At 44.2% G+C, this 21,933-nt stretch overlaps 1 pseudogene; it reads right to left on the bottom strand.

Moving 5' to 3' along the window:
• Window positions 1-4,615: 4,615 nt before the first annotated feature.
• Window positions 4,616-21,604, bottom strand: LOC133361416 (insulin-like growth factor 2 mRNA-binding protein 2; annotated as a pseudogene).
• Window positions 21,605-21,933: the final 329 nt, after the last annotated feature.

The following is a 21,933-nucleotide window of genomic DNA, read 5'->3' as shown; positions in this document are numbered from 1 at the left end:
CACCGACCCTTCTTGCACACACAGAGCCAAAGTAACAAAACAAAACAGCCCAGACAACTTCACCGTCAAAATAACGAACTACAAGAATATGGATTAGCTATGCAGAAAAAGAGGCAATTTTTTTTTCAAAATAAAAACACGTTTTTTTAAAATAAACCACCCTTTTGTTAATTCCAACAAGTTTTGTGTTGAAATAAATGTCTACGACTACCAGTAGTTATGTTTGATAAAAATTGTCAATTTACTTGAAAAGAAAAAAAACATAAAAGTGTGGAGGAAATGAAACATTGTCGGGTCCATTTCCACAATTCCACGTTCATGACGTCCGGAAGTGAAAAAGCAAAAACTCCACTGACCTCTTCACTCCTGCCCCACGTGTCATTGAGATTTTTTTTGTCCTGCGTTGCCATAAATTAAAACCACATTGTCCCCCCCCCCCCTTATCAGCTGTCGAAACAAATCTGTATATTAAAAAGACTACATTGTATATACCGATATAACCAGGTGTATTACCCACGACAACTGCATTTAAGATCTATTCAACCAGATAATAGTTTTTGTTTTTATCGCGACAGCAATTAACACCGCACAAATCTGAAGAGGTAGATCCAGCATGAAGATGAGCTCTTGTGTAAAGGGGGGACCGTGGGAAAAGTTTCCCCATATTGGATGCACCTTTTAGATCCCCTCTTCGGAATTCTCTACCGCCACGCGGCGCCTCGTGCGCCGGGAGAAGGGACAAGCGGCCGCTGTGCCACGCGCAGAGGAAGGAGACGGCCGCTCCACATTCCGCACGCGGAGACGACGCACATGGATTGGGCTCTGTGTGTGCAACCAAGGGGGTGTTTGGGGTGGGGGCGCGCGAGGAATTTTTCTGTTTTATGCACACCGTTATTGTTTTCAAGGAATAACCCTTTTTTTCTCAACGTTCTGCGATCCCATAAATCGAATTAAGATCGGGCGAATGCACCGCCAATAATTGACGCTTCCAATCCGTCCGGTGCTGTTGTCACCGCCACCGCCGTTCAGCCTTTTCGATGCCTCGACGATTTCGTCCACACCGTTGGTGGAACGCAACGCTGCGTTTTAGGTGTTGGGCGCTTGAGCGAAGGCCGTGATTCGAAGTCGGTTCAGTTGCAACCGAACGTGCAAAACGCTTTCGTAGGGCAGGTAATTGTGTGAGCACGATTTCATGTTCAAGTTTGTGTTTCTACACCGTCGTTCACATGCGGACCGTTCAAGTTTCACCTACTCGTTTTTTCTCCGAACACCGAGAAACTCGTGTCGAGTCTAAGAATAACGCGGCACTGTTGTGTATCGTCACGTGATATGACGTCACCTCCTTGGAAGCAAAATTAAACAACCCTGATATACTTGTACTGCCTGCTGGATAAACGTATGGCGACAACAAGGAGCATAAGTCTCGAGTGACGGAGAGAGAACAGCTTCCAAAGGAGGCGGAAATCGGGTTACAATCGATGCGCATTTATAGCCACACCTAACCGACCTGCTCCTGTGCTTTTCACAAACGGAGAACTTTCGCAGTGGGCCGACGCCGCGAAACGGTGTCGCGATTGTGCGGAACATTTACATCGAGATCTGAGGGGCGGGTGTAAAGCGACAGATCGCGCCTGGAAACTGGGCGCAGGAGTCAAGTGCGGGGCTATCTGCTGCCCAAGGAATGCGCACGTGGCCACCGAGAAGGCAGGATGAGCTCCCGGCCAGATCTGTCGTTACGCGCACCTTGGGCGCGGAAGGTTTCACGCTGTCCCACCACCAAGGCCCTAATGTGTCCCCCCTGTCATGTTGTGTGGCTGGAGGCCCCCTCCCACTCCCCCCCCCCCACTCCCCCCCCCCCCAAGGCACGTGCTGGCATTAAGTCCTGCAGGGACGTATGCGATGCAATCAGGCAAAGGTGTGCACGTATATGCTGCTGGCATAGACACATGTAAAGAAGTACATTCCAACGGATAGTCATAAACTACCTCGAGAAACAAATCCATATGCATATTGGACGAGAAAAAACATGTAGGTTAACCTTGAACGATCCTCACATATGCCTTGAAAACCAAACGGAGGCTAAATAGATGGCAATAATATAGCAAAGTTAATTGCTACTTTTTTTGTCTATCACACGTCAAGAGGTTTTGCTGCCCTGGGCGAGAACTGTGCAATCTGTGTGTTCTACTGCAGATTTGTATTGCTGTTGTGTGGTCTTAATGGGGGTACATTCAGTATCTGCCGTGGCAGTTTGATCAGAGATAACCAGATTTTCCTTGAGATAGTGGCGGGTGGTGAGATGTGGGGTTGGTGGACCAGGCAGATATGGACGCCGTGGTGGCGATATGTTTACTACCTTTTTCTCCGGGTCTTCCCTCCACATTTATAAACGTGAATTTAGAGTATTTGGCTGCTATACATTTCCACGTGATGAGCCAACTGAGTTCAGCTATCATTTGTGGATGGGTCGCGTCTGACAAAATAACAAATATATAGCTCAGTGGGCCTTACTTGGTAAATAAAAAATTAGTTGAATTGTTTGAAAAGATATGCAGCAATAACAGCGACTGTGCGATATTCTGTGGCAGGGCAAGGCTGAGGCAGGAACATTCGAACTGGACACGTCCAATTGTGGATCCTAAAATACGGACCCACTAATTTTTTTGGAGGGGAGCCGAATTGTTTTACTGAAATTAATTTACCAAAGGCTGTTCCAGCGACGGATTGATTGCATTTTTTTTTGTTATGGTTACCAATCCACCAGAACAGTGAAATCAAGATGCAAATTTTCACCATCATTATCCATCAAATGTGCATAAAATTCCACCTGCAGATTGGTCCAAGCACAATCCAGATTTCCCAGCATGCATAGCAGTTGCACAGCGGCAGGATGGCGCTGGGCAGGACGCGCTGTGCAGCTCTTATCATCGCTGGAATATCAAACATCTTCACTCCCACCAATCTGTGTTCCCTTAAAGGTGATCTGTAAAAAAACGGTATCCCCATAGCATGCTGGGGCTCATCACAAATCATAGTTCATCCGCTCGTGTCGAAGCGACGCGACTACATTAGCACAAAACCATGATTCACCATTACAACACATTTTCTCTCCACGTCAGATGAGACAGTTGGTTTTCTGCTGCAGTTTATACCTGAGGTCATGCAGCAATGTATTTTGCTTAAAGAGAAAACATGCATGTAGAAAATCCACAAATCCTGATTACATTGTGAAATTGATTCAGATACACATCTGTAAAAGCAGCACGACAATTAGCCTGTTAAGGTGAGAGTATTTCTGACAGCTTTAAGGGAACACAGGCACCGTAACATCAGAGATTGGGAAATATTAGTTTCTCAGATCAGGGTGGCATCTTGCACAAAGGAAAGGATGTCCCTGTCGATGACCATCAATTCCGAAATGTAAACACTGCGATCACAATGGAACATTTACGCGTGACAGGGTGCCCCCCTGTAAAAGCGAGAGATGTAACTGGACGATCCCCATACACAATCGCAGAAATAAATCGGGTCTCCGAGTTGCACGCAGGGAGGATTTAGTCTGCAGAGTAAGCGCAGCTCGTGCAGAAGAAGAAGAAAAAAGAAAACTCCTCGAGATACGTCTGGGTTTCGCGCTCTTACATCTCCTTCATTAGCGGAGCACGAAGCCTTAAAAACTAAACAAACGCACGCACGCAAGCCAGCAACGCAGGCTCCCGGCGCTGAGAAGACTCCGAACTGACTGCAGGAGAAACAGGCGAACAAACGGAAGATCCTGGTGTCCTACTCATCGGCCCTAGCAGCAGTGTCCGACGTTCGTATTCATAGCCGCCCGATACACACATCAAACAACTTCTTACATTGTGATACCTTTTCTTTTTTGCTTTTGTCACCGCTGTTGTAAAAAGGTCATATCTTTACTACGTTTTGACATAACTGGCATTGCTTTTTGGATGGCGTGTACATAGGCATGGCGTGTAGTCTTCATTATCGTCGTTGCGAAAACGTGTGAAGCCCAAAGGGGGGTGTGTGGTGGTGGTGGTGTCGTTACCTCAGTAGAAATGAGGCTCGACATTTCTGAAGCGTCACTTAAACGTTTTTCTTTTTTATCACAAACGCCCAGCTGTCGGTTCGGGAGTGGGAAAATGTACATCTCGGCAAAAAAACCAAACGGTAGTTTATCTCCCAAACCGACGGCCCCACAACCACATTTTACCCTTTTTTTTATTAAAAAAATAAAATGCTCAAGGCTTTCAATTTATAAGCATACAAAACCATCCCAAAGGAACAAAAGGAACTCTGAGGTACTTAATGCCTGAGGTAGTTCTGTTAAAAAAAAGCACATGTGTCCGTGCCTTGGCCAGCACATTCATTGCTCCTCAGTTTGGGCTCACTTGTAGTGTCCCACTGCGTCTTATAAAAATAGTAAAGACCTAATAAAATGATTCCCATTGCCTAAGCAAGGACTTATGCCGTTGGTTTTAAATAGCCGGTTGTAAACACTAAGCAATGCCTGTTCAAAAAAAAAAGCCAAATTTTTTTAACAAAAAATTTCTAAATGGGAGGGGGTGGGGGAAGAGAAAAACAATACTTTGGTTACAGGGAAAGGGAGGAGGAAACAGGACCAGGCAAGAAATACAATCCTCCATAAAAGGCAGGTGATAAAACATAGTCCACATTTCATCGTCGTTGGTTTAAGACAATTGGTGGGAAGCAATTTTTTTCTTCTAAAATTGACGTTACAATACAAAACAACTGAAAACTTGATACGGATTTCTGCCTTTAACACTGGTGCTTAGCAGTTCCTCTCCCTGCTTGGGTGCCTAGCCCTCTCCCCATCCCTGTGGTGTCTGCTGGTGGACTGCCCAGGAGGTCGGGCGTGGTGAGGTGGGTGGGGTGTGGTGGGGCTACTTCTGCCGGGACTGTCCCGGAAGGTCGGCCGGAGGTGGCTGCCGCTGCTGCTGCTGCCGATACTGCTGCAGGATCTCACGGATCTTCCTCTGCGCCGTCTTGGGGGAGAAACGACAGCGGGTCGGGGAATGGAAGAACTTTGGTTAGAACAAGGGTGGACGGAAGCTGTGCGGCGATGTGGGTGCACGAAGCAAACGCTTGGGGAATGGTCATGGAGGAATGAAATCGCGTGCCTGGAAGCACACAGGCTGTGTGGCAGTTGCTACTGGTAAGGTAATATAAAGGGGGAAATGAAGCATGTGGATCGAATTTGTGTGGAATTACATGGAAGACATGGGCATAAATGTACAGCGCGGGTAGAAGCTCATTAACGCTTTTGGCAGAATCAACCTCGAAGCGGATTCAATTATGTAAAACCTCTCAAGGCAGACAAATTGGGGGAAAAAAGCTCTTCTGTTTATGTGGGATGTCTGACATACTGCAAGTAATTAAGAATTAATTACTATAAAAGTTAAATTACATTCACGTGTAATTACCGTCTAACATTTAATCAACACGTAAAAATGTATCAAATATTTACAATTTAATAACGCTTAGAAACGGGTCCCTGCACAGTTTAACCCCCGAGTCACTTGCCATCGCTGCGTAAGAAAGCGGTGAGACGCCGTGGTCAGTAGATGTGGAAGTCTGAAGAGGTTTTCTGCCGGCCTTGAAGAACTTGACTTCGCTTGTTTTGTTAAATGTGTAAGAACAATGCAGCCCTGGCGAGAGCAAGCGGAGGACCCAGGCATCGTAGGCCACGGGGTCGCCGAATTCCATGAAACAGGTAAGTCTACGGGTTGTAGAAATGCTGCAGTGTTGCGATTTGTCCACATGAATCGTGTTGCAACCAAATTAGAAAATACATTGAGATCCTTGGCCAATTCCTTAGTGATTATTTTACATGTGGGTGGGGGGTGGGGGGGGAATTGTAGTACCTGGATAACAACTCATTTAATCGAGTAACAAGGCTGCGAGATCTATAACATGGTCCCGCAATCTCTCTTGCCATACTGCAGTCATCATCTGGTCACCTCAATGTCACCTCGTGGTCACCTCTCAGCCACTTTCATAGCCACCTTCACAGCCACCTCACAGCCACCTTCATAGCCGTGCAGGGGTGGTGGGTGGCCCCAACACACGACATCTTGGCGATCCACCAATGCAACCTCCAGTGCCGACGGATAAGGGGCGTGCCCCAGCGCGCCAGACTAAGTGCGGCTGAAAAGGTGAGCACCACACACAGCGGCAGCTGTACCTGACTGGCGAAGAAATGCCCGATGATTTTGACGACAACTTGGTCGTCATCGTCAGGCGCCTGGTCCCGCGGCACGACCACCTCGGCACTCGTCAGGTTCTGCAGCTCGTTGACCTGGACGAGACGAGATGGGACGGGACGGGGGGTTAGGGGTGCAGGGGGATGACCGATACCGTTTTCAAACTGATACTCTTAGTTCTTTCAGTAAAGTCACGTAGGTAAAAATGAAATTAAAATTTATAAAAAATAAATAAAAATCACGACGTTTCGGAGGCAACACAAGTCTCCGTCATCACAGTCCCACCTGATGACGGAGACTTGTGTTGCCTCCGAGACTTGGGTTGCCTCCGAAACGTCGTGATTTTAATTTTATTTTTATTAATTTTAATTTTATTTTTTACCTACGTGACTTTATCGAAAGAACTAAGAGTATGAATCCTTGCAGTCACGAAAGCATCAAATCTGGAATTTCACACTGATCTCTATTCTTGCGCATGTATGTTGAATTTAATTCGCACCGTACGTAGCCAACCGTGCTAATCAACGGTGTGGGGAAAGACAACAAACTGGTGAGTTGAGTGCTTTGTCACAAGCACCGCCTGGCTGGATGACATAAAGTCGGCTCATGTGCTGTGTATATGTGCCAGAGGTGCCATCATAGTGTTAGTTTATTAGAGGGCATTACATTCAGTTGTTTTTCTGGCCACGGCTAATGATGGCAATATGGTTCAGGAGCTAAACGTCGAGTTCTGTTGCTGGCCAAGTCAAGAGGGCTTCAGGAGAGAGAGTTGCTGCAGTCTTTGCTGTTCCTCCTCTGTTGAAGGAGCTGCAGTGGTTTACCGCATGGTCCGTAGTTAGGTTGTATGGCCACAATTGCACTTCTGTGACGTGCCTTTAAATTTCCCATTCACGAAGGAGCTGTGCGCATCAGCGTGTTGATGTTCTGATGCAGATGATGATCACACCGGTTTATTTTCACCGATATCAGATGAGTCCAATGGGCAGCGAAAGTGGTATCCAAAAACTGGGGACATTCTAAATAAAAATGACCTTGTACACGCAAAGTGATTATGACCGCAATTCCATATGTCAACTGGCCCAAACACTGCGCTTTGAAATAAATTGTATTTAAATTTTGGTGTGGAGGCAGCCTTAGCAGTTGGTGTGGTGGGCTTGCCATGAGGACAGTTTGAATGGAACAAATGACGATTCAATTCCTAGAGCCTTCTGGAAAAGTTTCAGAGCAAATTTCCCCAAGGACAGTCACCTACAAATGTGTACGAAAGAACATTTACAACGAGAGCTCAATATTCCAAATCAGTCTCCAAGTAAATTGTAAAAATTAATCTTTTCTCCCATTACGAGTTGACTGAAAGTTGCAGGGTGGGTGACCCATTGACCGCTGAATCTTGGAAAGCGCAAGCGGTTAGCGCAAATTTGATGTAGAGAGGCGTAGCGCTGCTGTTTTTAAAGACATTGTATTCGCCGCAGAGAACTGCAGCGACACGACCACTCTATTACAGCTGGTGACAAACCGTGCCACACGCCCTCCCGCATGGCCTGTGGGAGTCTCGGTAGCGATGGAGTATTTTTTTCCCCTTTGCAGTTCCCTTTTGATGATGTACACGTACATCGTCGGAGCGGAATGGGAAGAAAAACCGACAACGTACAGGCAACTGTGCCGAGGCAACACTTATACACACATTCCATCCAAGACATATCAATTGACTCTCTGTGCGTATTAAGATAATTAACAAACGAATTAGTAGACAAATGCCAAAACACACAAAGACAAAATGCCTCAAACAGTTAACACTATTGGATCATGTGTTCGTACGGACATCAAAGGTTAATAGAATAACGCCTGGCTTGTTTGCAGTGAGGAAAAGGTTGCAAGGACGAAAAGATGCAGGACACACTGCAAGAACCATGATGATTATTTCGTTAAAGTCACGTAGATAGAAAAAATAACAATAAAGTAATACAAATTAAATAAAGTGAATAAAAATAATCCAAGTATTAACAATAAAATAATACAATTTAAATAAAGTGAATAAAAATAATACAAATATTAACAATAAAATAATAAAAATTAAATAAAGCGAAAAAAAGTAATAAAATATTAACAATAATGAAAATAAAGTGAATCAAAAAATTATGAAAAATATTTTTGATTGACTTTATTTTTATTATTTTATTGTTATAATTTTTTCTACTCTACGTGACTTTACCGAAAATAACCATAGAATATAAAAATGTTATTATATGCATGCAAAACTGCTTGTGAGAACGGTCCTGAAATAACAGAGCATTACGAATACAAGAATGTGTTCCACGTGGTAAGTGGAAGTGCTTGTCTTCTCAACATCACATTGTATTATCTTTTCATAAAAGCAGCCAAAGTGATGAAATTCTGAGAGAAAAAAATCCACACGTGGCTAGTGAACCTCAGCCACACTACAGGACTGGTTTTTATATATAGTTATTAGATACTGGCGTACATTTGATGTGTGTGCCTATGTGTGTCTCTCTGCTTGTGTGTGTCCTGTCCGTGTATCTTCGGTTCTGTGTTTAATCTTTCTCTTACTGGTAGGAACCTCCTGGTTGCACCAGCCCACGGGGATTATTGTGTCCGTCCGTCATGCAGGGAGGGGCTGGGTGGGGAGGGAGGGGCTGGGTGGGGAGGGGATGGTGGGGCTGGGTCGGGGAGGGAGGGTGGGGAGGGGCTGGGTGGGGAGGGTGGGAGGGGCTGGGTGGGAAGGGTGGAGAGGGGCGGGGGGTGGGGAGGGGCTGGGTGGGGGGGGGTTGGTCACCCCGTGGTGCCCTTATAACACTCAACGTTGAACCTACTCACGCCGGCTTGTGCCCGCCCTCACAGTCGACCATATTTGCGGAATACACCACGCCGCCGTTGACCCTGGCCATTGACCGAGCAACCCAATGTTCCTACAGCTCCCTCCGCAGGAATGTGTTAAATTTAGCAATCTTTGGAAGAACGTAATCAACCAGGTAGGGTGTTGACTGTTATGGTAGCCGACTCTCTGTGTTGTATTGCATTATATTTCTAAGTTAACTAGATTTTGTTTTCTCTTTCGTTTGTACCTGATGATGATTGCTTGTGTTGCAATCGAACCTCGTATGCTATTATTTAATTTATTCTTTTCTCTTTCTACGTGACTTTACCGAAATAACCAAGAGTAATTCCTGCAGTCACGAAAGCACTAAATCAAGTATGAATATATGCATTAGACGTATAAGGTTTAGTTTGTTGTGAATATTTATTGGTACTTTTCTTTCTGTTTTTCAGTATAAACTCCATTTTCTGATATGGCAGACAAGTCCACCCATTCACCCAACTTCACACCACTTAGATTTTATCTTTTAAGTCAAGTCTACACTAGCAAACCAAGGGATCATTAAGTACTTAAACATAATATTGTTGATGCTGTGTCATCATCCATCTCTACAGCTGTGTTGGGAAAATGTTTTCTCGGAGGCTGAATGCTGAATTATATTGATTAGATATTCGAGAAAATCGAATCAATGCCATAACAAAACTTATAAGTCTATCACATGTATTCATATACATTTTACGTCAATATCTCGAAGAACAATAACACCATTCAACGTTTTTTTTTGGTCTACAGTAAAACCTTGCATTGGGAACATAATTCGTTCCGGAAACGTGTTTGTAATCCAAAGCACTCGTATATCAGTTGTGATCACGTGACACTCGGCAGACAAAGTGTACACACGTGCTACTCGTATTGCAAGACCTCGCTCGTTCATCAAATTCATATTTATTTTAAAAAATTGCTCGTCTTGCAAAACACTCGCAATCCAAGGTTTACTGTATTCATTTTTGGACACCCTGTATCTATTCATGTGCGAGTGCGTCAGCATGACCGGCGCGGCCTGTTCAGCGGCGTTGCAATCGTACCGTTCGCCCTCCCTTGCCGATGACCCTGCGGCAGCGGCCGATGGGACCTTGATGTGTGCCTCCAGCTTCACTTCTTCCTTGGGGTTGTAGAAATTCTCTTCTTTTAATTTCCCATAAATTCTGCCCTGGGCCTGGAGACGCACACAGCCAACAACGAGCGCACGGGGTGACACGCCGTACAGGATGCCGCGAAGCTTGCCATATCTTCGTCACATTTTTGCACAGCGATGCGGAGATCGGAGTTCGACTGTTACCCAGAGATCAGTGGTGTAATTAGCACAAACCACCGTTTTGAACGTTGGGTGGGTGTTGGCTTTAGAGCGGTGGATCAAAATGCGATTAACTCTGATCCTGAACCCCACAATCAGTGCCCACACAATGTCATCCCCTCACCTAATAACACGGTAACAATTACAAGCAATAGCCTTGTGTATAATTATAATACATGGAGCAGGTGATTGCTATTGCAACGTACCATGAATGTAATTATCTCACGAGTTCTTGGTGTTATGGTGAAAAACGCACATTAAATATGAAAAAAGCTTAATTATATTTAGTAAAAATTTCCTTTTTTTATTATCATTTCAATGCCGAAGTAATGGGCATTTCCATGAGGGTTACTCTCACCTTGAACTGTGCTTCAGCAGGGCCAGTAATGGTGACCATTCTCTCCTTGGCGTCAGGCGTTTCAGGAGGCGCAATCTGCGAGAAGACGGGGGTCACACACGGCGCAAGTCGCAACAGGCAGCCCAGCGCGCATCGTTTCGTGACGGAAAAGCGTCCATTGGGCAAGAAATATGAACGAGCAGAAACAAACTTTCCTGCGTGCCAGATACCGCCAAAGTACATGGCTCAGCATCAACACCATTCACACATTAATTGTAGATTTGAAGCTTTCGTGACTGCAAGGATTCATACTCTTAGGTTTTTTCGGTAAAGTCACGTAGGTAAAAAATACAATTAAATTAATAAAAGTATTAATAGAAATGAAAAATAATAATACATTTAGATATTTTTTTTATTAATACTAAAATAAATAACCATTTATTTTATTTTATTTCTATTAATACTTTTATTAATTTTAATTTCATTTTTTTACCTACGTGACTCTACCGAAAAAACCTAAGAGTAGAGTACCATTCACACAACTGGACGGTGGCACGGCCCAGCGGCGGGGCGTTTTCGCCGCTCGACGCGGAGGTTCGCCGCTCGGGGACTCCAGCGGCCGGTCTGGTCAACGCTGCAGCGTGCGTACTGAGCATGAAGCACGCACCCCCTAGCCTGCTTCACAGCGGACGTTCAAGCGTCCCGTGATGTCATTCGCAACAGGGGGCCGTTGTGTGCCAAATCTCATGGTTCAAGTTTGCCCAATTTCTTTTCACACGCTTTTATTTAACTCACTCTGTCTGTTCTATCCTCAACTCTGTCTGTTGTCGTATCCTCAAATCTTGTAACTCAATTTTAACCCACTTCCCAATGTGGTATCGACTGCAGACTTGGTATACGTATGTCATACTGATGACAATACTATATTCTATCATTAAAAATAACATATATATATTTTTTAAGCAATCTTTTTGTATCTTATGTTTCGGCCTTGGGTCTAATTGTCCACGCTCAACTCACGTTGGCTGTAAATCACAACGGCCCCTTACGTTATGGCAAGCTTCGGGGCCACTTCTTGGAGTCGTGGAGTTCTGCCATTACTCGTACTGGTACATTTCATTAAAGCGTGTTTAAAAAAAGTATTTTCAAATATTACTTATTTTTTAAATGACACCGCAAAGAACTCAATTGGAATCTGCAGGGCAACCGTCGCTCCCCCCACTGCGAAAACTTGGCAGGACCCATATACCTGTTAACCCCTTATCAGTGCCCTACCTTATTACAGACAAATTCAGACCGTACTGGTCACCCCGTGCCCTTATACATCTCAACATCCTACAAGTCCCATCGCAACAAGGAGAAACACAAAGACAATCACCAACTACTCACCACTAGTACACTCACACACTACAGACCTGTCTACCCCTATTATCAGTGCCCTACCTTATACAAACAATTCCGCCTGTGTAGGCTATATGTAATGTACATAACATCACCCCACATCAAACTCCACTGACCTCTGCTACTGTTAAAAGCATGAAGTAAACATGATTAAATACTTTAAACCATTTTAGCTGGGCCCTAAAACCAACACAAACATTTCTAGAACAAACTGTATTTACCGATTTTTTTTACAATTGTTTACAAATAAAAGAAACATTAAAAAGTTTAATTGTTTAACGTTTTCATATTGAGCCCGTGACTTTACGACAATCTGTTACTTTTGAGAAAATTGCTGAATTTTTTTTTGGATAAACAAAATATATTTAATGGGAAACCATCTTGTGTCTATCAAAATTACAATCGTGATTACACGGATGTATGAAATCAATCTAGATGCATGGCTGATCCGTCATCAATTGCTCAAGATCCTGTGACTAATACTCGTGTAAGTCTGCCAACCGGGTAAATAAAGCTCACTGCTAAAACTGTATTAGAATAAGGCATATGACTAAGCCACATGAATCACAGGAGACACGGAATAAACATATGCTACTCCATGTAAAATGTGCATTTTATACGCATACTTGAAGAGCACATGAATCACAACACAGTTATGTACTTTAATGTTTTCCATACAACTTTGCTCAGTGTAATTATCATTTAATGTGGTGTTCAAATAAACAGGAAGTGGCAAAAACATGAGTCCATGGGGTTAGATGGGTTTTTCAAATCAAGTAATTTTTCATGGGAAAATTATATCTAAAAATATATATATTATTCTTCTCTTGTGTAGACTACCCTGACTGAAACTATCTTCTCTGTAACATTTCTGTAATATACTCAAACTGTTGCCATTAGTATTTTTTTCTAACCACTATATCATATCTCAATTTCCATCGTCTTAAAGTCTACCAATCGGAATATACAACATTACAACTGCATTGTCAAGATCAAGATGTCATCATGGCCAAAGCCATTTGTCATCATGCCACCGCACCTTGCTTTCTACCCTGCGCTAGATACCACAGCCGGTGCATAGTAGCCACGTGACCTCCTAGATCCACTCTCACAGTCTCCCTCCATCTAGCCCGAGCTATCCCCTCCCCTCCTCCTCCCTTGGTCTTCCGGTGAGGTTATCCATGCAATCCACAAAATAAATTAGCAGACGATTGTGCCTCTCTTTCACATATCCATAGCTCCTCACACACACGATAAGTATTTCTTACACGACCCATTAGCCGCACAATCTACAATCATTTCGACAATGGAGGTATTCTAAAACCACCAAGCCATTCGCACACACACGTGCTCGCACGCGCACAAATGTACCTTGATGGAGGCTCCTGCAAATCTTGAGATCTGCTTAATGTTCTGGCCCTTTTGCCAATGATGGCACCGACCGACTGCGTAGGGATGAACAGGAAGACCGTCTCCTGCTCCGTCTGCTGCTCTCACACACACACACGCGCACACGCGTGCATGCAGCACAAACACACGGGGTGGGGGTGGTGGGCAAGCACACAGACAAGCATGTACGCGCACCGCGCGCGACACGGCAGGGCAGCGGGTCGCATGGAATCCGTGGCGGTGCCTCGCTGTGGACGCAACCACCAACGTGCACGACGCTTTGGGGGTCGGTGACAAAACCATGCAGAGGGTCGAGCCGTGGTTACCAGGCAAAGCTTCGAATGGGGGCAAAGGGAGCGCGCAGAGCTGTGGACATCGCCAATTGAATCTGTTGATTGAACGGTAGGATGTGACTGCACCGTAAAAATCTCCCCAAGCCGGACTGAAGTAAGCTAGAATTCAGTGCAAGCTGCCCGAAACAAATAACTAAACTGAGAAATAAAGAGGACACAAAACTCCGGCAGGAACATAGTTTGCGCATTAATTACACCAAGTCGTGTAAAAATCCGGTGAGCATGGCACTTGGAAGCCACGCTCATCTACATTCGCTGTGAATGGTCTCACGTCGTGAGAATTATTTAATGTTTAATTTTTATTATTTTATTATTTCCCTTCTACGTGACTTTACCGAAAGAACCAAGAATATGGTCTCATCATTTCACATTTCTTTTACGTTTATCTTACAAATAATGTATATTCGTCAAGCACGTCAAAATACCTCTGCAGCTGTCCACGTCCAATGAATGTTAGCATTCCAATTCTGATTCATGGTGGTGATAACGTAACAGGTTAATTATACAGTAGTAATTTCCGTGTTATTAAAACTGTTAATATTTCACTGTCAATAGTTAATTGTCATCGAGCATTAATTACATGTCTTAAGTTGTAGATACACATGAATGTTATTAATATGCATGTTGGTTTTTATCACCATTTCATTATTTGCAGTAGACTAGACATCGCTCATAACCAGAAAAGTTGTACCAAATTGGTCTGACTTTGAGAGGTTTTACTCTTACTTTACATTTCAAAAGCAATAAGGTTATTTACAATTGCAGAAGCACTCTCTAAAGTCGAACCTCCCGGTGTTAACTTTCCACCATGCCAATGGTTGAGCATCAGACGAATCCAGACCGGGCATTGCCGATGCGGTCACCTGATGCACAAATGGGCGCATCAAAGATCCAGCGGTCTGCGAGTGCTCGGCCACGACTCCCGAAACCATCGACGGCGTCGTAAACAATCCGCTGCTGCTGCTGCTGCTGCGGTATTCACTCCTTTATAGGAGGAACCGACGAGATCCACTCTGCTTCTGAACAAAGCATTGAGCAGATAACAAATCTAACATGGTATCTTAATCTGCCGTTATTAATCCATACTAAAGAAGCAAAAGAAGCACTCTAAGAAGCAGCAGCATCGCACAGAGGTGAGAGCCTGTGTTAATGTTGGCTCGGCAACATGAGCGCACACACACACACACAACAACGACGATCAAGCACGAAGAGTACTAGAAGCAATTTTCTAATACGAATCACAAATTAATATTTGTGCTGCAAGCAGGTTAGGGCAACGCACGGACACACAAAATCACGTGGGAAGCTGCTACATGGAATATGCAACAGCCAATTCCTGCCCTTTGATTAAACAGAAAAAGGGGGCTCAGATAGCAATAGATGATGCCCATTTAAATTGTTTTTACCAAGTCTCCAAGAGCTAAGACTTCACATTTGATGGTCTCAAGTAACATATACTTAAATGGCTATCGTATGCTGCAACTAAAACAAAAACATTTTTATGACGGTAATGTGTTGTGTTCCCCTTTGGCTAATTACTGAATAAAATAAAACAAATACATCTAAACTCAAGGCATCCTTTGAGATCTCTGCTCGTTTTTTCACACAAAGCTGTGGCTATAACCTGTCATCTCATAGTTATTTATTTTAAATGCCTTCACTAGCTTCAGACTCTTCCATGACTATTTTGGCAACAGAGTACTCTGCGCTGTATCTGGATAAGAAGAGGAAACGCTGAACACCAGTGAGGAGGCGCCAGGACTGTGTGACTACAACGCTACGGCAGGAGCTCCCCCCTCTAGCTGCACTTACAGCTGCGGGCTGGGCCACTGCCGGCGTGACAGCAGACGTGCCGTACGCACCACCCACAAACGACGGGTGACTCTGAATCAGACACAGAGACAGGGACGGTGTAGAGGGCTGGCGGATGGGGGGGGGGGTCGTGGGTGGGGGTCGTGGGTGGGGGTCGTGTGTGGGGGGGAACGACGACTCACGAAACCCACAGAGAAAGCACGAACCCCGCTCATGGCCAACACCAGTGACGATTATCCAAACCGATCCTGGGCCTCCCCTAGGTCGACTCAGATCTCAAATGAGTAGCTGGTGCGGTGTGTAACATTGCTAATAAGAAGACAAAGGCGGCCGGGCATGGTGTTGCCCACTCTCGGTGTGTCGTGCCTGCCTTTATAATAGCTGCTCGCTAACAGCACTTGCCCCAACAGGTTGTCGAAAGCTATACAGAGGGGATTTAAGTCTTTGTTAGCAGTAGCACAGCCGAGAGGTTTCGCCTCTGTGTCGCGTTAGCACCAAGAGGAGACATTGGAAGACTGCTCCACACCAATAACTAGTGCCGCTGTAGACAGCCGTATTAGAAAACTCACAAAACAACATAAATAAGACATTTAAAAAGAAAATTAAACGAGAAAAAAATATATAAATCATTCGACTCGACACGTTCTTGCAAATGGCTTTACGCCGTGCAGGGAAACACACATTTCAGTGAAAACATGCAAACAAATTTGATTCAGGTGCTCGATGGAAAGCTAAAAGAGAGGAAGTGGGGAAGGGCAGAGTTCTTACCGCAAACGGCATGTAGGGGGTGTTCATGGCACGTGGCACTGATGAGGCCGGCATTCCGGGCATAGATGGGGGGAAAAGCCCCACTGCGTTCAAGTTCAGCCCTGGGATCAGGTTTCCCTGTTGCTGAAACGGCACAAAAACACAACCGTGGCGAGATAAAAAAATGGCGAAGCAATTTACAACAAAGCCAACTCGCAACAACTCCCTGCATCAACAACAAGCGTGGGGTAGCAGCACTCCTATCTCTCCTCTCTCGCAGCCCTGAGCCGGTGTGGGAAACTCCACAATTCCCTTGGAGGGTGCCAGTCTCCCAACGGACCAAGCACTGATAACTTCCTACAAAGCGGTACCATTTTATCGTATCCAAAAAGATGATCGGTTGAGTTTGCTACCGCTTTAACCCTGACCAACATTTGAAGCCAACAAATCTTCATATGGTGACCTGAGCACTTCAACAGTGCCAACCTCTTCTTGGTTCTTTCGGTAAAGTCACGTAGAAGGAAAATAATAAAATAATAAAAATAAACATTATAAAATAATGCTCACGACGTTTCGGCCACAACGCAAGCAGCCGTCCTCAGGTGAAGAACAGGCCTGTCGAGAAGACATTCAGACTCTGTCTTCTCGACAGACATGTTCTTCACCTGAGGACGGCTGCTTGCGTTGTGGCCGAAACGTCGTGAGAATTTGATTTTATTATGTTCAATTTGTATTATTTTATTATTTCCCTTCTACGTGACTTTACCGAAAGAACCAAGAATATAGTGCCAACCTCAGGAGAAGTTTAAAAAATATATTGTAACACTAAGATAACAAATCTGGGTTGTGTTTTCTTGGCATCACTAAGAGCTGTAAGATGGTTCAACGTTCTCTAGAATTGTACCATCTTACTTAAAAAATAAACACGATGATGACGGAGACATGAAATATACTTATTGGCATCTGGCACACATTAAAACATTAAGGAGTGACAATGTTCTAAAGAAAAGAAGATCACATGTGGGAGCACAGCCACATGTGGTAGTACTGTTATTGTGATAGTAAATTGATGTAACAGCTGTAATTGCAATCATTATCACTGTCGTAAATTACAACCGGAGGGCCCCCCCCCCCACCCCCCCCCCCCCGTGTGATTGTACCGAGTTCCCATATCAGTTAGATGCCTTCACCAACCCACACTGACCAGCGTGGTGAAGTGTGGTCAAACAACAACGCTGCAACTCACGGATGTTACGCTTAAACCACGGTCACCAGCAGTTCTGCTTCCACCAGCTGTGAGACACTGACTGGGTAGGTGAAGAAGCAGGGTCAGTGGGATACGGACAGGGTGCCTTTAGGATTTGTACGTAGCGAACATAGAAACAACTAAGCAGGTGTGTGACAAAAGCTGGAGCGCCGATGCTGCAGAGTAAGTCAATTTTATATCTTCTTGTTTCTTTCGGTTAAGTCACGTAAGAAACAAGAAGATGAATCCCTGCAGTCACGAAAGCTTTAAATCGAAATTTAAATTTTATATATTAGAGATAGCAGTCCTTGCGATGAGACCCAGAAATAGAGTGAGAGACAGCAACACGAGATGGCCATGAGTGAAGACAGAGAGACCGTATGTCCGAGTAGAAGCGATGATACAGCCGAGACAAGAGGTGTGTAAGAAGAGATGTGGCCAAGACGGGCACGATGACTTAAGAGATCTTCTTGGTTCTTTCGGTAAAGTCACGTAGAATGGAAAAATAAAATAATACAAATAAAATAATAAAATAATTCTCACGACGTTCTATGTTTAATTTACTTATTATGTTTAATGTTTATTATTTTATTATTTCCGTTCTACGTGACTTTACCGAAAGATTTTTCGATTTAAAGCTTTCGTGACTACAGGGATTCATCTTCTTGGTTCTTTCGGTAAAGTCACGTAGAATGGAAATAATAAAATAATAAAAATAAAACATAATTAAATAATTCTCACGACGTTTCGGCCACAACGCAAGCAGCCGTCCTCAGACTCTGTCTACTCGACAGACCTGCTCGACAGACCTGCTCTCCACCTGAGGACGGCTGCTTGCGTTGTGGCCGAAACGTCGTGAGAATTATTTTATTATGTTTTATTTTTATTATTTATTATTTGCATTCTACGTGACTTTACCGAAAGAACCAAGAAGATGAATCCCTGCAGTCACGAAAGCTTTAAATCGAGACTTAAGAGATGTGTTCAGTTGAAACAGAACAGAGACAAGTTGAAGATTAATTGCCTGCACACTGCTATGTGCCACGGCACGTAAGTCGCGACAAGGGTGCCCGTTTCAGCCGTGCCTACCTCACCAGCTCCTCTTGGGTTGAGACAGCAGAGTGCAAAATGTTGCCGGTGTTAAATCCGATTTTTCCCCGAATGTCTTCCTATACCACAGGATTTATTTTTTACCGCCATTATTTTTTTCCCTCCGGTTTTCATTTTTTGTCTTTGATTCCCCCCCCCCCCCCCCCCCCAACAATCACTGGTTTAGACCCCGTGCTGCCTTCTAAAACCCTTTCCTGACCTCTCCACATTCCTGGCGCTCGTTCCCACTGACTTTTGGCATATGTTCCTGGGCCCTGTTTGGTGTTGAACTTTAAGGACCTTATTCTTGATTGCTTGTGTTGCAATCGAAACGTCGTGATAATTTTATTGTTTTATTTTATTATTAAAAGTAAAGTCACGTAGAAGGTGTGGTTTTCACACACCTGATGATGATTGCTTGTGTTGCAATCGAAACGTCGTGAGAATTTTATTGTTGTAATTTTATTATTTATTATTTCCCTTCTACGTGACTTTACCGAAAGAACCAAGAATATGAATCGCTGCAGTCACGAAAGCTTTAAATCGAACTTCAAGGACCTTGTTGGCATTAAACCTTGTTGCTGCTGCCAGCCCCCTCCTGTGCTCGCCAGCATCGAGACACTTGGTAGTGTCGACCCTCCGAATCTCATTGGTACTGGGGGAGCTTCATTGTGCTGGCAACTTTCTCCTTGGCGTTGAAGTCGAGCGGTCTATCGATGCCTGCCCCGGGGTTCATGTGTTCATCCCTCTCTCATTTCCCATATCTTAAGCCCTGCCCTGTCTCATTCAGCTAAGTTTCTATTTTGCCAGAGACCTAAAAAAGCCTCTTTAGACACTGGCCATAAAAAAACTAAAATCGGATGCATTCCCATGCGAGTTCTACTCTTACCCAACTAAATGGCACAAAAGCATGCAAAAATATTAACTTAAAGATATTATAAAGTAATGCACATTTTAGACGTACAATTCTTATCAATTTTGTGCCAATATTATTTATCATTGTGAAAAACATGCTAACTGCACAGGTATCAGGTGGTGGTATAAATAAATATCGATTCCTCTATTTGTAATCAATATACTTTCCCACCATTGAACATGTTAGGGTGAGATAGTTGGGCTTGGTTACTGCTAAGGGAAAGGCAAATGAGCAAAAACTTCATTGGTTTGAACAAAGTTAAGTCCAAACAGATTGCATAACAAGTTAAACAGCACGGAAAACCAAGTGATGGAACCATTTCATAGATAAGTTTGTAACGTGGTCCTAAAAAGATTTTTACTTGAAATTACAGGGATACAGACTTATACAAGAAGATAATTTTGCAACAAGCAAATAAGGAGGGGGGTGGGGGTAGGAAGGGGGTACACAAATATTCAAAAGGGGAACCCCAAATTCCTAAAATATTGGTTCCTCTTGGGAACAAATATTGGTTTCTGTGGGGGGGGGGGGGGGGGAACAAATGTTGGAGGAGGAACGTAACATTCCCTGGCGCCAGCCAAAGCGCCAGTGCACGGCTGCGATGGAGCGCCACCTGGTGCCAGCCGGCACGCCACTCCTGCCCCAAGGAAAGCCTGAACCCCTAGGCCCGCTGTTATATTCTGCAAGATGTGACACGTTGGGGCGGCATTATACATCGTCTCGAAGGAGGGAGATCAAAGAAATCACCTTTTTAAAGCTGATACGCGTGAACGTATTTAATGTTGAATGTAACCCTAGAATTGTCGAAAGTGCAGTAATCCCTCGTTATTTACAGCGAGGGATACGTTCTGGAGATGCTCGTGAAGAGCAAATTTTGTGGATAATGATATTGGCCTATGAAAACCTGTCTTTTGAATCAATCATCTTAAATAAATACATAAGCTATTTAACGTATGAAAATGATCATAATGCAAAACAATTGGGTTTTAATAAAAAAGTAAATACATTTTATATGAAAGTATTAGATAATATATCTCATCATGAGGCCTCCTTTGCCAGCACCAAAATATAATAACAGGGGTTTTCCCCTTTTTTCTGGCGACAAAACTGACACCTTTTGCAAGGAATCATGTTTGCATGAACCACAATACTTGCAGTCAGAATGCAAAAAAAAACATACTCTGATAATTTATGCATTGTCCCTGAAACTGATTGGTCCACACCAGAGACAGCTTTCCTTAGAGCCTAGTCTCATACGGTGTTCGACCAGATGACGCCAAAGGCGCACACAGTTGAACTGTCTGTAACATAGCTCCTTTTAACGCAGAACGCGTAACGTTATGAAGCAGTTTCTGAGCAGTCGGCAACAAAGTACTTTCGTGAGCAGCACGGCTGAGGGCTACAGTGATACAGTACGCAGAATGATACAGTAACGCGGCAGCGAACCCTCCGTTATTGTCCCGCCATCTCACTGTGTGTAGTAGTAGTGGTAGTACATCGCATCTCGGCAACATTTATCGTGACATTATTTACGGGGAAATCTCTTTGCCCAACGCGGCACTTTTTAGGAACGCATCTCCCACGTTAAACGAGGACTTAATGCAAACTTGGGAATCGAAAACCCCACGTGCATTTAAAAGCGATTATGTTATAATACCCACAACAACAACAACAAGAGACAGGGTATAACAATGACAATGCTCCCACTGTACTTGCACCCAACTCAAGAGGTTTCCGATTGCACAACAAAAGCGAAATCCTCACGTTCATGGCGGCGAGGTCGTTCTCGTAGGCTTCTCGGAGCCTCTTCATGATCTCCCCCTCCGCCTTGGAGGTCGCCTCGACGCTGCCCCGCACGGTGATCGTCCTCTCCGGGTTGTACAGGGTCAGGTCCTGTAAACTGAGGTCCACCAAAAATTATTAAATCACCACGCGCAACAACAGCAGCGGCACACACCAGAAAGCTCCGAATAAAAAAGCATATATTTCAAGATTCGCAAATCAGTAGGCACTTATCTGCCGCAAGTATTATCATCTTCATAATCCACAATCAATCCACTGCTGGGTGAAGGTCGGGGTGGAGGCAGTATAAAATATATATGCACATGGTAATAAGCTTGCAAATCTAACTAACAAAAAGCGGTTGCCATCCACAATGCCCTGTCAAAGAAGATGCCATTGAGGGTAAACGTTCGCAGTTGAACAGGGGATTGGTGGTATTACAGTTTA

This window comes from Lethenteron reissneri, unplaced genomic scaffold, assembly GCF_015708825.2.
Source record: "Lethenteron reissneri isolate LAM-NWPU_2019-01 unplaced genomic scaffold, ASM1570882v1 scaffold_1033, whole genome shotgun sequence".
NCBI classification, from domain to species: domain Eukaryota; kingdom Metazoa; phylum Chordata; class Hyperoartia; order Petromyzontiformes; family Petromyzontidae; genus Lethenteron; species Lethenteron reissneri.
The sequence above is the reverse complement of the archived record's forward strand: the minus strand, read 5'-3'. Positions and strand labels throughout refer to the sequence as shown.